This window comes from Rhinolophus sinicus, chromosome 3 (assembly GCF_057876585.1).
Source record: "Rhinolophus sinicus isolate RSI-liver-muscle chromosome 3, RSI-T2T, whole genome shotgun sequence".
NCBI classification, from domain to species: Eukaryota; Metazoa; Chordata; class Mammalia; order Chiroptera; family Rhinolophidae; genus Rhinolophus; species Rhinolophus sinicus.
Window position 1 is genome coordinate 20,404,582 of NC_142503.1, and position 16,955 is coordinate 20,421,536.

At 38.6% G+C, this 16,955-nt stretch overlaps 1 pseudogene; it reads left to right on the forward strand.

Annotated features, from left to right (window-relative positions):
- Positions 1–16,955, forward strand: part of LOC141570791 (PH-interacting protein pseudogene) — a 56,282-nt pseudogene that overhangs the window by 9,927 nt on the left and 29,400 nt on the right.

Consider the following 16,955-nt stretch of genomic DNA (forward strand, 5'->3'; position numbering starts at 1 on the left):
CTTTAACTAAAATGTTAGTTTTCTGAAGTCTTGGGTATTTCCGAATTCCATTTATTTATATTCAAAATAATTCTTTGGTCCTTTCCGACATTTAAAAATAGCAGTTGAAGTTTAGCCGTGAGTTTTCTTAATGTCTATAGAAATTTACTTGCCACACTGAGTAAAATGTACTTTTTTAAAAATCATTTTCCACTATTAAAAAGAGCATTTAAAATATGGTCTATTTCAGTTTCTAAAATTACTTTCCTGTATTTTTTCAAGGAAGCAAAACAATCAAAACAGAACTCACAAATGACGTGCTACATTATTTTCATTTAAAAATCTATTAACCGGGAATGAACTTGGCTTTATTCAACATAGTGCATTTACATATTAGCTACTTAACATAATTTCACTTTATTGAAACAGTCAGACATAATCAAGGAATTTGTGCTAAGACGTCCTTTTGAAAGTTACATATTGAAATCCTATTGACGAACAAAACTCTCAATGCTACACATAAAAAAGATACAAAATTATAACCCATTTTTAATTGGGAAAAAAAAAAAGTTTTTTTGTTTAATGTTAGCCAGATATGGGACTCAGAATCCATAACAAACCCCGTATATTTAATGAACATTCAAATTCTTGTTATAATACAATTAATGTTTAGCATGTAAGTATGGTGATATTTTATATCACCAGTGTACAGTATTTTTTACAATAATGGCTTAAGGAAAAGTGTATCTATAAAATATACACTGCTTTCTTGGTCAAATATAAGTTCATTCTACTTAATGCAAGATTATTTTCAGTCTGGGTGTCTTCACTATTGATAAAATACACTGTGGATGGGCTCCTCTAGCTGGAGGGACCATATGCATAAGAAAGTGCTTGCAGTGAAGATGACATATGTCATACCATGTGCCAAATACCATTCTAGATCTGGAAGTGACAATTTTCTCATATATGCTAGCACTTGGAGCTCTCTAGCTTGATTTAATTCTTCTCTATAAGAGCTCAAGTGACATTATATGTGTTTCTGAAAAGCTTGTTAGGAGGTTTTCTGGCAATTAGCTATAGTACATTTTATATTTGTTATCTGATATCCTTTAATTAATATTCTTTGTGAACTATTTTTGTTGTGCCTTTCAAATGTCAGACATGAGCTGGAATCATCTATTCTATAGTCTTCAGGTTCCTAAGGAACAAGTAATCATACAGACAAAACAGATATGAACTTTATTCTTTTATCTATGAAACTAACTTTCTCTGGAAAATGGAAGTAATTCTACTATGCTATACCCTTACCATTCTAATCAATTCACAAAAAAATCAATATGCTAAATGGCCAATTGCCATATTTACCAATGCATGTATTTATCAGAATACTTGTTTTTAAAAAGCAACTACTTATAAAACAGTAATTTATATAGGACGAGATGACTTCTGACATTTTGAGGATTTCTGCAAAGTTTTAGTTGACTGATTTTTATTTCTGAATTTCATATGAAAACTTTTCAGTTTATGCTGATTTCTTCTCTTCTGTGTCATTTCTGCATTTCAAAAATTTTAAGTTTCTTTTATCAATTTTTCAAGTAGTGTATCATTATTAGTACGTGATCTCTAGCAACTAGTAGCCAAAATTTAACAAGTAACATGTTTTTTCTTGTCTCTCCCTTATTCAAATTTGCCCATCTTTTAGCATTTTAAGATTATAAGATTTAACCAAATGTATACTTTTTTATTGCTTTTTCTCACTTACACTTACTGTCTCATCACTGTTACCACAATCGGTACTGATACCTTTCATGCATTTTCATTTCTTTTCCATTACTTTGAATGGTTTGCAGTTTTCATGTTAAATATCTGTTCAAATCGTTACCAGATCAACATATTCCACTTGTTAAAAACCAGGAATTTTTGTGTGAATTGATTTTTTGTCCACTTATTTCTATCACATGTGTTTGTTATTTACTTTCTTTTTTTTTTAATTCTAGGTATGTTTAATATTCCTGTGTCAATTCCTTAAATTAGGACATAAGCCTTAATTTGTATTTCCAGCAATAAATTTTTAAATTTCAATGTAGTGTGATTATTTTTAACCACTTTTGAATACCCGAGCTTCCGGTAAAGATGTAAAATTAGAAAAATTGGCAAACTGCCTATTGAATTGATTTGGCCGTTCAGTTAAATGATCATTTATTGGACTGGTTTGGAGTGAGTCGGCCTGCTTCCTTAGATCACAGGCATTGGTAGTGATGAGTAAAAGAGGATATGAACATTCTATACACACACACACACACACACACACACACACTGATTATATTTTATTGCCTTTGTAATTCAAGCATTCACTCTAAGTTTTAAGTATCCTCTTTCTGTGGTACATCCTAGGAAAGCAAATTTCCATCTCATTTCCTGACTAGTTGTCCACTTGCAAGTGGCTCTTATCAACAAGTACACTTCCCCACCACACCCAGCTTCCCTGGGATCTTGGCTCACTTCAGAGTTGATCACCAGTGCAAATCCCTAGACCCATGTATTCCAGCATGAGGCATATTTTTCTCTGAGAACAACAGAGATGCGGGGCGGGGCAGACACCCTTTCTCTCTCCAAGCCTGGTCCTTCAGTAGTTAAAAAGAATTGCCAAGTACGAAGTAGAAATGTAATGCTGGGCAACAAAGGTGACTATTCCTAGGTTCTGGGGGTAAAAAACAGAGAAGTTACACCCTTCAGAGGGAGGGATTATCCTCCGGCATCCCTCAGCCCCCATCTGGCGCCTCGTCTTCTAACCTCAATCAGGTCACAACCCCACCCCCACCTTCTTCCCAGAAATTTCCTTTCCCACCTTCTACCTCCAATATCCACTCCGCTAGTCTGAATTTCAGAGCAGTGGTCCCCCGGCCCTACATGCACATTCAAATCACCTGGGGACCATTTTCAAAATGTCAATGCCCAGGCCTTACCCAGAAATTCTCATTTAATTGTCTGTGGGGCTTAGAAGTGGGTTTTTAAATTTCAAGTTCCCCAGGTGATCCTAAAGTACAGATAGGCCCAAGGACCTTATCTAACGAGAGCTTCCCAAACATTTCCACATGACTTTACATGTGATAGTAATATTTGTGAAGCACACAGGGCTAGACCTGAAAGGCTACTGGAGGTTGGAGATGGTGTGGTGGGTTGCTGGGGAGAGGGGACAGGGAGCAGGGGGAAACGCCTGCCTGACCACACCCCGTCCAGTCATCGAGCCAGCAAGGATGTAAGGGATCGTGATCTTTGTATATAGAAACCTTCCATTTTTGGCTTTTCCATTTATTAGCAGAAAAAGGGGGTGCTGCGCTCTAAGGCAATAATCAAGGAAGCCTCCACAGGTGGAATAGGGATGGCTGCTGCGTCGCAGTGCAGCCCAGTAACATGACAGGCAGTGGCTCCCCCAGTATTTCCTGTGGAGCTCACCCACCGGTGAGAATTACCCACACACACTTTCCAATTGTCCATGGACTTACTATCAAAGTAAGAACCATCTATGTTACTTACCATCAAAGACAAGCACTATCTAAGTGCTCTAATTAGCTAGGCTAAAGCTAGACCCACAGTATATTACTAACAAATACTAGCTGACTGATTAATGGGTATATATCTTCATCAGCTACCATCAGTAAAAGCCAAGAATCAAACTCTTCAAGCCGTACAATTTGAATAATGGGCAAAAGACTAGAAGCTCACAAGCGACAAACGATTCATTTTTGGAGCTGCGTTCTCACTTGGTGAGGCAGCCAACGCTCAGTCACTCCCCCCCCCTCAGATGAGAACTAGGCTGGAGGAATGGAAGACCAAACATTGGGAGCCCAGACACCACCATGCCACCCCAGAGGAGACTGAACTGACAGTTCAGTTTAGGAAGAATCTGTAGCAGATTGTCCCGAATTTAAATAAATTGGCTTCAGGAAGAGTGGGAGTAGCACACGCTCACACATGGCCATGCCAGCACAATAAGCTGCAGAGCTTAAGGCAAGAAATAAAGTAATGATGGTGAACAGACCCAGTCCTATCCCTTTCCCTTAGCCAAGGTGGGAGGGCCGCTTTGTTTTCATATACCAGGTCCTTTTGTATTGTTTAAATAGTCACACAAGCCAACTGCGCAAACCAACTCAAAGCCTCATGGGTAAGACTGGCCCTGAGTTTATCTTGCTTTTTATTCTTGTCTTACCCATTTTATTTTTCACCTATGAGAATTAGAGTGCTCAAAGATTCCCATATGATCTCACTTATACGTGGAATCTAAAGAACAAAATATACAAACAAACAAAACAGAAACAGACTCGTAGACACAGAAAATGAAACTGATGGTTGCCAGATGGGAGAGGGGTTGGGGAGCTGGGTGAAAAAGGTGAAGGGATTAAGAAATACAAATTGCTAGTTACAAAATAGTCACAGGGATGCAAAGTACAGCATAGAGAACACTGTCAATAACATTGCAACAATTATGTAGAGTGCCAGGGGTGTACGAGACTAACTGGGGGGATCACTGCATAAAACACAAATGCCTAACCACTATGCTGTATACCTGAAACAAATACAATATTGAATGTCAACTGTCACTGAAAAAACAAAGAAACAATTTTAAAAAAAAAGATCTCCTATTTTCCTGGAGATTCATGGTGATTTTTTTTTTCTCTAATAGAGATGACACCTGCCTATACATCCCAGCAAGAAACAAAAGATTGGGAATTCATAGGGTAGCCCTTCCTGTAAGGGAAATTTTACAATGGAAAGCACGTTCATCCTTCCTCCTCTGATGAATTCAGTCTTTGATGTCCAGCTGGCTTCCTCATGCCTGCCATCCTAACTCCTAAGCAATGGGATAATCAGAGCTGGGTGCTGTTGACGAAAGCTCAAATGAAGAACGTAGGCAACAGCCTTAGTTGGCATAGGCAACACCACTTATGATTTTCCTGATTTCAAATGTTATATAGTTTATTGAAAGTGGAAGGGCCATGAGTCTTGTTTAATCAGGATATTGACCCGAGGAATTGATCCTCTCTATTAATATTGGCCCTTGCCCTGTTTTCTCTAATAGAACTAATGTGGCGCAGGTTGAAATTATTGGTGGACAATATAATAGAAGTAGAAAAACTCTGATTACTCAGCTGCAAAATATGGGAGCCTCATGGGGGACAGAAGCTGACAGCTCTCTAGAATATCACAAGGGTCAAACAAGAGACTGTCTCAAACCAAAAAAAAAAATCAGTGAAGGGGTGGTGGTCTAGGTAACCTGGCTTGGTCTACTCTTCTTGATTTCATCAGAGTGCAAGAAGAGCAGCATAAGGCAAACTGGCGTTCTTTCCCAACCTGAAGCAGCTCAGGTTGCAGGAAGAAGCAGAATTGGACCTGCATGTACCCAGGTGTGGGAGGTCACCTGGGAAGACGGACATAATCGCATGGAGCAGAAGCTGCCATGACTGACTCAAAAGCTCACTGGTACTGCTTGAAAATGCAGTATTACAAGACCTAGATTTTATGGTTACTCAATTGCTAAAATTATTTGATAAGGTTTTGCAGGAAATGCTTCCCTATTGTTATATAAAGAAATGAGCCCAAGGCAGAAATGGGATAAAGTGCAGTCCAGTTCTGAGTGCAGTTATCAGCCATGGGTGGTTGTGACTCCAGTTTCGTTAGGAGGAAGAGCCCATCTCACGGAAAGTTGGAATAGTGACCTTAAACATTAAATCTCTGATTGATCTAGGAGGCTCAAAATGCAAGTATCTGAAAGGTCGCACAGAAAAGCCTCTCGTCCTAAAGGGCTGTATGGAACAATTGCCTCTGAGTTCCAAGGGGAAGGTAAATTAGAGGTAACACTGGGAAAGTGGCAAATCAGAAATCACTTACTGCAAGAGCAGTGCAAATTTACAGTTAAAGGAGCTCAGGAATCACAAAGACTTCACACCACAGGCTGTTTTGATTCTAATTAGGTAGCTCAACCTCTTTTAATTGTCCTGGTCAGAACCTTACTATGGAAGCTCCTAGAGGGTACTGAAATGAAATGGAAGCCTGAACATTTGCCTTGCAGCCCCCTGGCATTACGTGGCAAGAAAGTTTAATTTTGCAGGAGTTGTTACACTACTAATAATGCATTAGGGACACAGAAGAGACCAGGCACAGAAATGTTAATCGAAACACTGTCTATAATAATTGAAGAGTGCAAAATGTCCATCAGCTGACCAAACACATTGTATGTATTCAATAGAACATGATATAGGAGTTAAAACACATACATTTGAGCCATGTGTTTCAAAATCTTAACATTGAGCCAAAAAAAAAAAAAAGGAGTTACAGAATACTTCTATTTATGAAGTAGTACTTCATAAAATGCCACTTGAGCAAAATGCTGTTTTATTTATGGATAGATGCATTTAAGAATGATAAAATCCACGCATGGGGACGACAATAAATGTAAGCTAGTGCTTATCTTGGAAGAACCCAGGAGGTGAATGAAAAAAGAGAAAAGGGGGTACATAGGTGACTTTAATTGCTCTGCAATGTTTTATTCCCTCAAAAATAACTAAAGCAGGTTGGTGAAAAGGTCAAGAATTGACTGAATGTGCTCATGAGCAGGTATTTACTTCTATTTCTATACTGTTCTGAATGTTTGAAATATGTTGTTAAAAAGTACCGGAAAACAGTCATGTGTTAGGGAGAGGAAAGATTGCAGTGGAAGATAGCAACGTATTTTTTTTAAATGGGGCAAGAAGCAGAATAAAGCTATTGATGATGGTCAAAAGATAATGCTTCTGGGCTTAGCCATTGAACCTGGTAAAGAAGATGTCACTTTCAGAAGAACAGACTAGAAGAACTGCACTATCACAATAAAAATTCATACTGTTCTTTTTAGTATTACATTGTGAAATGCATTACAAAATAACAAATGAAAACAAAGCCCAACCAAAAAATGTCATAAATGGTATCTTTTGTATAAAGCAATCAGATCAGGAAGACACGTCAAAGTTAGGAGATGTTGTACAGGTAGATTGATCAGAGAGGAAATTCAGATCAGAGAGAAATGTATCAGAATTACTAGAATGTGAATGTGTGAAGTTAGGGATTTAGAGAAAACCATACAGGCCACCAAGGTCTTTTATGAAAACAAACACACAGAGAAAGCAATCAAAAGCATAGAAGTTTTGCATTTTTACGAACGCCATCGTGAGAAGAGACACGAAAGTAGGACAGGATTGGAGGAACTTCACCAAAGCAGATTCCGTTTCCCCTAAAGGCTGGACTGTGCCTGCAGTCCTGCTTGCCTTGGCTTCTCCCCCTTTCTACGGTATTTTACTAAGAAACCCCCTGAAAGGCAATCACTAGATACTCAAGGCACGGGGGCACTCGTGCTGGTTGGTGTCACGTCAGAGGGCCACGTCAGAGGAAGGTTAGAGAAACCCTTAGAAGGGATTTGTGATGAAACACAGGGTCATAGGGGACGGACAGAAGAGGATTCAGGGCTCTGGCTGTGGGTGCAGGTCACAGGTTCTGCCATCAGCTTTACTGCTGGGAAGACCCTTGGCCTGACAAGTGTCTGTACAGAACCCAGGCCCAAACAGGAACTTGACATCAGTCTTTCCATAAGAACCCCCACTGGTGTCCACATGTGCACTCCTCAGACACACACGATTAGGAGGGGAGGCCTGTGGAGAAATATAGAAATCACACTCATCTCTAAGGAAGGGCCCCACGTCAGTTCACCTTGTCACCTTCTCTAGCCACTTGGTCCTGAGTGTTCTTATCCCAAATAGCAGAGCACACAGGGTGAGAAAGAGTCACAGATGTTCATCCCAGGTCCTTCACTCAACTATGTGACCTTGACGCCCCGGCTGAATGACTTTTATGACAAAACTCCACAGACAATTAATGGTGGGCCTCTTGTTAGCATTCCTGTGTGTGTGTGTGTGTGTGTGTGTGTGTGTGTGTGTGTTTGTGTGTGTGTGTGACAGACAGCGGTCACTGAGTGTGTGTTAGGGAGAGGAAAGATTGTAGTGGAAGATAGCAACAAATTATCTCAGTGATAATATAGAATAACACTGATTTTATTTTCTGCCACAAATTGATGAATAAGTAACTGTCGCCTTCTTCTTCTTGTTGTTGTTTTTTTTTTTTTTTTTTTTTTTGAGGGGGGGCAATTAAATTAACTGAGCAGGACAGGTTTATGATTTTTGTTTGTTTGCTTACTGGACTGACAGACAGTCCTTTGCATTTTTGGCTCTGATGGACAAATTCCAAGATGCTGCAAAAACTAAGACTTTTCTAGAGCATAAATTTTGTATTGAGTATATTTTGAAAATTACAAAAGCATTGCTAAAAACGGTCAAATGTTTTAACTGCTTTCAGCATTCAGCACATCTCATCATATGCTATCACATGGCAAAGGCCAGAGTAACTGGGGTTGAATGAAACAAGATGCTTGCTTTACTCTTTTAACAAGAGTATCTTGAGACTCTTGAAAAGAATAGGATGTTGGAGTCACACCTTCTGGTAACAAGAAGCTATTCTGTTTTAGCATTTATTTACTACTGATCCTCAACACTAACTGTACAGGCAAAAAACCAAGAGAGCTTTTAAGATACTCTGATCCAAGGACACCACCCTCAACCAATTAAAACATTCTCTCTAGGGGTGGGGACGAGGCATCTACACATTTTCAAAGCTCCCTAGAGAATTCTAGTATGCAGTCAGGTTTGAAAACCACTGTTTTAGACAGTGCTATCCCAATTAATATTTAAACAGTCACAACCCGTGGGCTCCACTAATCCAGTTGCATTACCACCAGCATATAAAAGATTATTTTTTAAATACCATATGAAAAGGAAGATCACTGGGCTCCTGAGGTACAAGTTACTGTGTAATCCTTCTGAGGCACTGTCCATTGTGGTAGTTCTCCTGTGTTTTAATTCATCGCCTGTGCTTTTGTAGAACTGAAAGTGTTAATCCTTTTTCACAGACTCTAGTGCAAACCTTGATATTGAATAATCCACTGAGTTGTGTGTTTAAGATCTTTGCTTCATTAAGTCACCAGATATTCCTGGCAGCAGAAGAGTGGCAAGATGTCAACCTGAGCTTTGCTGAGCCAAAAGAATTAGCTTTTACCGTATTTCTAAAGATGAATGTGCTCTTAGAGCCTGTCCATTAGCCCCAATATTCTAATGAATGTATGGCTTGACAGACACAATAATTGGCATAGTTCAGAGTGTAAGAGAATCAATTTGATGAATCAGAATAAGGTCAAGTGAAAGAAGAAACAAGGATTTAGTTTGCACATATTTCTAACCATGGCAACAAGAAAGATTAAATAGTAAAAAAAAACAAGATTAGTTAGACTTTGATAATCCATCAAGGTGGGGCCCCCCCTCATCTCATCAACACTAATCAATAGAAAGGTGGTTTTGCCATAAAACCATGGCACTCAAGTTCCACAGAAGTCACTGCGTATCCTAGTGACGGCTATTCTTTTTCTTTTTTCTTCTGAAGCCTGGGCATCTTATCTGTTTTAGCTAATCACTGGAATGTCTGGCCTTATCACCTGATTACTATCCAATGAGATAGCTCACTTAGGACCGTCCAGGATTTTATTTCCCATGGGTTTGCCATCGACATTTTTCTCTTAAAACATTAGCCCTGACCTTAAATGTATCACGGCTCTCTCTGTTCACTCTGGAAACATTTACAGCACTCAGGTATAATTCTTCTGATTGAAATATGTTTTGCTTCTCCTCTTCAGTCAAACAATAAAAGCAGATTACAGAGGAAGCCCTTTTATTCCTCCTAAAAGGACCTGCTGTGAACTACAAAAGTGAAATATAAAAGTAAATTGCTGCAAACTAACATGAGACCTGTTCACTCATGCTGGGTCACACGCAAAGAGACTTCCTATGTCCCGGCCATAATGAGGGGGAGTCTAATTCTTAACCAAACTTGACGTGTGCCTGAGACAAGATGTTAGTCACACTTGGCTTCAGCTTCTCAGGAATCTCGTTTAATTTAACGCAGTGACTTTGGATAATGAAGGAGGAGCTGGTCTTAAACCAGAGTTAGACAAAGGAATCTAAATAGGGACCTGAAGCCATTTCCACCTCTTCTGGGTTCTGACCTCACCATAATGAAGAAAAACAAATCATAGTAGGAGGGTGTGATACCTTTCCTTGATAGAATCACAGATGTGAAGGTTTAAAAACCCTTGAATGGATTATGACAAGCTATTTGGAATTATTGAAAAACATTTTTGATATATAGGAACTACTGCATGGCCTATATAAATTCAAACAGATTTGGCTTAAAAACATGCACAGACAGAAAACTGATATGTATGCTATGGACCGATTAGCATGGTGAGCAAAGCTACTGGGTGATAATGCCTGGCCAGCTAAAATGATGCAGATTATATTTGATTTTTAGTTACTCGTATTTTTATTTTTCAATTAATGTTTTATATGACTAATGTGTTCTCAGCATTACAAAGACGCACAACAATTATATGACCACTTTACTTCAAGGAGCTTAACGTGGTTGGGAAATTCAAAACACCATTAAACAAATTTTGAACCATCAGTGGGCAAAACACACGAGTCTACATTTGAGGGAATTATGAATTATGGAGTCTAACAAATTCTCTTCTGTGTTTCAGCAGTTTTCTATTTAATGGGGATCAGTGACAAATTGACTTTGCCTTTATTTGGAGCCTGGTCTTCCTACCCTTGGGAAAATTCTCTGTGTAAATTATTCTTCATTTTATGTCAGATGAACTCAATCCAACCCAATCCAATATCCTCTAGTGGCTTCCACAGATTTTTGACCCCATTCACAATGAGAAATGTATTTTACATCATGATGCCAAACATATGAGTACAAGTCATAAAACTGATACATAATTTCTATGAAACTGTTATGAATTTTATAACGTATGATGCCCTCTGATACTTTCTATTTGATTCAATTCTATTACATTTCCTTTTTTAAAAAAATGCTGATCATCACCCATTGAATTGATTTTATAACCTACTAATGGTCATCCACTACAATTTAAATATCACTTGAGTCTAGATCTTTACTTTAAATGGGTCGTGGATTTAAGGATCATACTCTTCTCAAATAAATGATAACTGGTTTTCCAATGGGGTCTTTACAACATGAATTGGTTTCATGAGCACCTGGAAGCACAGATCATAGATACGTGCTTGAATCAGCCCTAAGTCAGCTTGAGTGGGTCAGAAATTTGTTTTCCCAACCTCACCACCTTCTGGGCACTATGTCTACCATCTAATATTAAAACTGAAGCTTCATTAGACAAAATATATTTTGATATCTTGCTTTCACCACAGCCCTAGTGTTGTTACTTAGGGTCAAAAAAAAAAAAAAAAAACAAAACGAAAGAAAGAAAGAAAGAAAAGAAAAGGAAAAGAAGTGCCCATGGGCATGAACAATCCCTGCTGGCTTTCTTGCCGGGCACCACAAAGTCAAGGGCAGACCTCTTCACTACATTTCTCTACAGTAGGAAGATCTTTAAAATATTTGGCCTTAGGCTCCTAAAATTATAGGTATCCCTGATTGAAACTAAAATTAAAGAGAGAGAAGGGAAAGATAAAATAATCTGTTTTGATGCTGAAAATTGAATACAGACTCAAATTAAATGCCTAAAATTCATAATGAAAAAGATACAAAGCTACTTTCAGTTCAAGGGCAGTAGAAATTCATTCTTTAAAAAAAGGCAGAAGACATTATAGACATTCTGTGTTATTACAGGAAAGATACAAGATGTGATCACAATATACAGTGAATGTTTAAATAAAAAAGAATTTATTACAGTAAAATACTCATTGTCATTAATCCCCCTCAAAAAACCCTCCCTTGCTTCAAACACACTTAACTCATCATTCTTGCCACTTTCTGAAGCAGTTCTGGAAGTCCTCTTTCATGAGAGTCTTTACTTCATCCTCCATCATAACAACACTCTGTGTCACATATCCTTTCTGGTATGGCAATTTCTGTCAAATGAAAACATTATGGTGTGTCCTCATCCACCTTATTCGCTGGATCTGGAACTGTGTGACTTCTGGCTTTTTCCCAAAGTCAAAATGATTCAGGACTTCAAGGCAGCCATGAGAGCGCAACTAAAGACACTCACAAAAGAGGACTTCCAGAACTGCTTCAGAAAGTGGCAAGAATAATGAGATAAGTGTGTTCGAAGTGAGGGGGAGTATTTTGAGGGGGATTGATGGCAATGTGTCTTTTACTGTAATATTTTTTTTTAATTTATACATTTGCCATATTTTGTGATCACACCTCATACATCGAATCACTATTTACATAGGAGACACAATCAATTGAATTAGTGATAGACCTAGGTTTGTTATAATGTGTTTATAGTCTTACATCATAGGTGGAAAACTGTAAAGAAGGTTAGTATTCAATCAATATTTACTGAGCACTCACTACATAGCAAACATTATCCTAGGTTCTGAGGATACAAATGAATAAGTCAAGCATGGTCCTTGGTCGTAAAGACTTGTATTTTTATTGGGTGAAGGTAGCCAAAACGTAACAATAAATAAAGGAGATGACTGTTAAATAGTGTAAGTGTATGCAGAGAATAGTGTAAGTGTATGCAGAGAGATGGTATGACAGTACTTGGTGGCTACTTCCAATAAATGGGTTGGGGAAAACAAACCGGACAATGTGACCAATAGTTGATTGAATGTAAGGGGCGGTCCTAGAATAAACAGAGGAAAGAGCATGGCCCAGCAAGGAACTAGCCTGCTGGGGGACCTGAAAGGAAGCTAGTGTTCCTGAGCTGTGGTAGGCAAGAGGAGGACCCTGCCAGATGAGAACAAGGAGGAGACAGGGACCAAATCATGTCTGGGTTTTATTCTAAATATTAGGGAAAGCCTTTGTTGTGTTTCAGGCAAATCTGACTCATGCTTTTAAAAGACCACTCTGATTGTTGCGTGGATAGTGAACCTCAGGCAAACAAGAGTGGAAGCAGGGAGACCAATGAGAAAACTACTTTGGTAGCCAAGACAGAGACGGCATTAGCTTAAACTAAGGTGACACTTGCATTAGCTTTTTGACTTGGTGATAATGGATGATATAGCTGGTCTGAGGATAAAGGTAAAATGATGCTACATAAAACATGATGTGTGCCACATGTCCTTGTATAAATGCATCAAGAATAAAGAAGAAAATGCACACAGCAATAGAGATTTCACCTCTCATTCCCATGTACATTTTCAGGATGCAAATGTTTGAAAGTCAGGTATCACCTTTACACTGAAAGTCTCAGAAACCACCACTGTTCTCAGGATCCTTGCTAAACTAGGGCACCATATATGATATAACCCAGGATAAGAATCTTTCATGAAAGAGGTTTGGTTCCATAAAGAACCCACTCACCACAACAGAATAAGAGATTAAAATGCTATAAAAAAAAAAAAAAAACTAGAAAAACTAAAAGAGAAAAATAGTAGTAGTAGTAGTAGTAGTAGTAGTAGTAACAACCAAGAAACGTTTCTAGAAAGTCAAAAATGGGGGAGGGAGATGGTGACAAATCAAAAAGTGTATCCAAACGCCATGGTCAAACCTCCTCACAACTTGCATGCAGCACATCAATCTATGACCCCCGCAGCTCGGATGGTTCTACATGCAAAAGGCCCCACAGATCATCTTGCCCTCAAAAATATTTGAGAAATTGAATAGAATTGGACAGAATTTTACATAAGAGAAAATGTTTGCCTTTGTCATCACTAAGAGCTTTATTGGCTATTTGAATTCCATGCTAATCACAAAATTTCAAGCATTCAAATCATCTAATTTCAAAAGTGCCTTATAATATGTATCTGCCATCCACTTCTCTCTACGGATTTATGCTCTGGAAATTCCTGGTTGTGAACTTCTTTTGTTAGTCAATATGTTGAGCTATACCTTGTTGTTGTAAATTAAAATACACTCTGAATTAAATGTTCACAGTTGGAGGGTTTAAAGTAACCTTAAGTTAAAAAAGTAAACAAAGTAACCTTAGGTTATTTTAGAAACCATTCCTTAGATTACGTTTAAGTTTCATTACTGAGTTAAATAAATCATCTCAATTCTCTCCCCCTTCTAGACTCTCAATTTTATAGTCTGAAACTTCTCTTCCTCAAGGCATATACTTCATTTTGCCCTTACTTTGGCTGGCTGCCTTTTACCTTCATAGTAGCAGGAATTAATTTTAATCAGAATTTCTCCTCTACAGGTTTCCATAACATCAACATTGTAGCAATGTAGCTTTTGATTCCAAAAAGGAATGTAGTTAAGGTTCCTGAGGCCATGATGTACATAATTTCCTTAAAATAGGCTTTTATAAAAGGCAAAATATTCTGCCTTTTTTTTTTTTTTTCAGAATTCACTTGATCGAACTGCATAAATACTTTCCAGTCTAATATCATTCATAGAACCACATATTTCTTTTCAACGTCAGCCTGATTCATGGTTCTTGGCTTGTTCTTAGAACTAATATCAAAACTGTTGAAGAAAGGCTTCCAGAAACACCAAGGACAACCTTCGGTTCTCCTCAGCTCTGCCGTGATTATCTCAATCAGTGACTCAGTGAGACCTCTCTAATCCTTCACAGAGCATCATCCCGGAGATTGAGTAACCCAGTCTTTTCTAATTGGTCCCACTTTTTACAAGGATTATTGAGGCAGATATTATCATTACGATTTTTAAATTGATTTTCCATATGCTATTAACTTCTATTTCTTTCCACAAATTCACTGGTTTCATAAACAACAATCTGTTCTTCCCATTTACATTTTCTCACTTTTCAGTAAATACTGCGAGTTTTAAAAGTAGGTTAAATGCAACGTCAAACTCTTCATCAAGCCTGTTGTTGTAATAACAGAGTTGAAATGACAAAAAGTAAAATTCAGAAATCCTATTGCAGGATGATTTTAATTTTCTGAGCCTGGACAGGGTGATCTGTGTAAACATATAAAAGAAATGTACCATGTTTATCATTTGTTTGTTCTATATTAGAACAACATATGGGGTTGGGGGGGAGCAATAACTTCACATAATTTGGTATGCATGGATGTAGTTTTGTGTTTTCCTATAGCAGAGAGGTTGGTAAACTGCAGCCCTTTGGACCAAAAAAATAATAATAATTTTATTGAAATACAGCCAACTCATTCATTCAGTTGCTCTACAAGAGCAGAGTTTAGTAGTTGCAACAGAGACCATATGGCCCACAGAGGCTAAAATATTTGATATCGGGCCCTTTACAGAAGAAGTTTGCCCAAACCTGCTGCTGCACTGTTAATTTAATTAAACAAGGAGGCCATTCGACTGAGGTGGCTCTAATGCCCTGGTGGCCAGTGTAAGCAAACCAAAATCTAAGCCTGTTAATGCCTCACAGGTACAAAATCAAAACACTAAAGACAACCAATCACAAACAGCCAACCAGACTTAAAGCTATAGGCAATCAAATAACTTCCTTCCTTCGCGTCCACACTTCTCCTATGGAAGTCTTTCCCCTGGCTCCTGTTGGCAGAGCACTCCTCACCACTTCCAGACTGACAGGGCCCCATTCGAATGGATAAATGCTTAAATAAACTCTTAAATTTTTGATATGCCTCAATTTATCTCTTAATAGCACATTATTACTGGTAGTTATTGTCATGGTCTGTGTGGGTGCGCAAAACCATTTAATGAAGCATCTTAATTATATAACGTTTTATTAAGGTGAAAGCCACCTGGAACGTTTCCCCCTGCATCTCCTGATTTGCTCTCCACCCTTACCCAACTCTGAGCCCTAGGAGCTGACCTCTGTGGATACAATAGCCGCAGGCTCCTTTGCCCCATCATTTTCCTGTTGGATCTTGGAGTCATCAATGGGAGACCAAAGGGTGGGGCATAGCATGTGAAGTCACCTATTTCCTCCCCAAGGTGCGCTCCTGCCTAGCAGCTGTTGAGTTGGCTGTACCTCTCTGTGCTCCTATCTGGCAGCCCTCCCTAAAGTTACAGACACTCTTTCTGGTAACTGCTCCATCCTCTGGTAGCCTCTCACCTGGCATGAGGTCTGGCAGCTCTAGTTTGCACAGCAGAGCGTCATCCTTCCTTGTCAGGCCGCACTCTCATGTGTAAATATGGCCTCTGCTGAAGTCTCATTGGTTACGCCATTGGAGCAGGCCTTTTCCTACAAGGACTCTGATTCATAAAGTAACCTTCCAAAGCATGTCCCCAAGTAGATGTGGGTTTAAATGCTATACGTTTCAATTACTAACTGTGACTTCAAGCAATTGCTTTACCGCTCAAGCCTTCTTTGAAAACTGAGAATAATAATATCAACTGCAAAGAGGTGCTAAGACAATTCAATGGAGTGTTGATAAATTGCTTAACACAATGTCTGACCCTCAGGAAGTCCTCAATAATGGCAACTATTATTGTTTTTAGTTTTAAGCATCGATCATATTCTCACAGCAAGAAACAAATATGTCAAGCGTTAAGTAAAAAACGCATAGGAACATTAGTATTATTTTCATAACTTTATGGCCAATTCTACCAACATTATTTTCTCCAAGTTCTTTCAAATTAGTACAGTGTGTTTCATTAGAGCTTTGATTCTCAACCTGAGGCCATTTTGTCTCCCCTCCTCTGGCAATGTCTGAAGACATTTTTCATTGTAACAACCTGGGAGGGAGGGAGGTGGGCTGTATCTACCAGGCTGTATATCTAGCCGGTAAAGGTCAGGGAAACTGCTAACCATAGTACAATGAACAAAACAGTTTCCCCAAAGAAAGAATTTTCCAGTCTAAAGTGTCAACAGTGCCAAGGATGAGAAACCTTGCATTAGAGGATGATGTGGGGCTAACTTTTTGGAAGGCTCAGGAGAGGGAGGAGTCCAGCCACATTTATATTCCACACACCCTCCAGTTTAGAATGTATATTCATGCCAT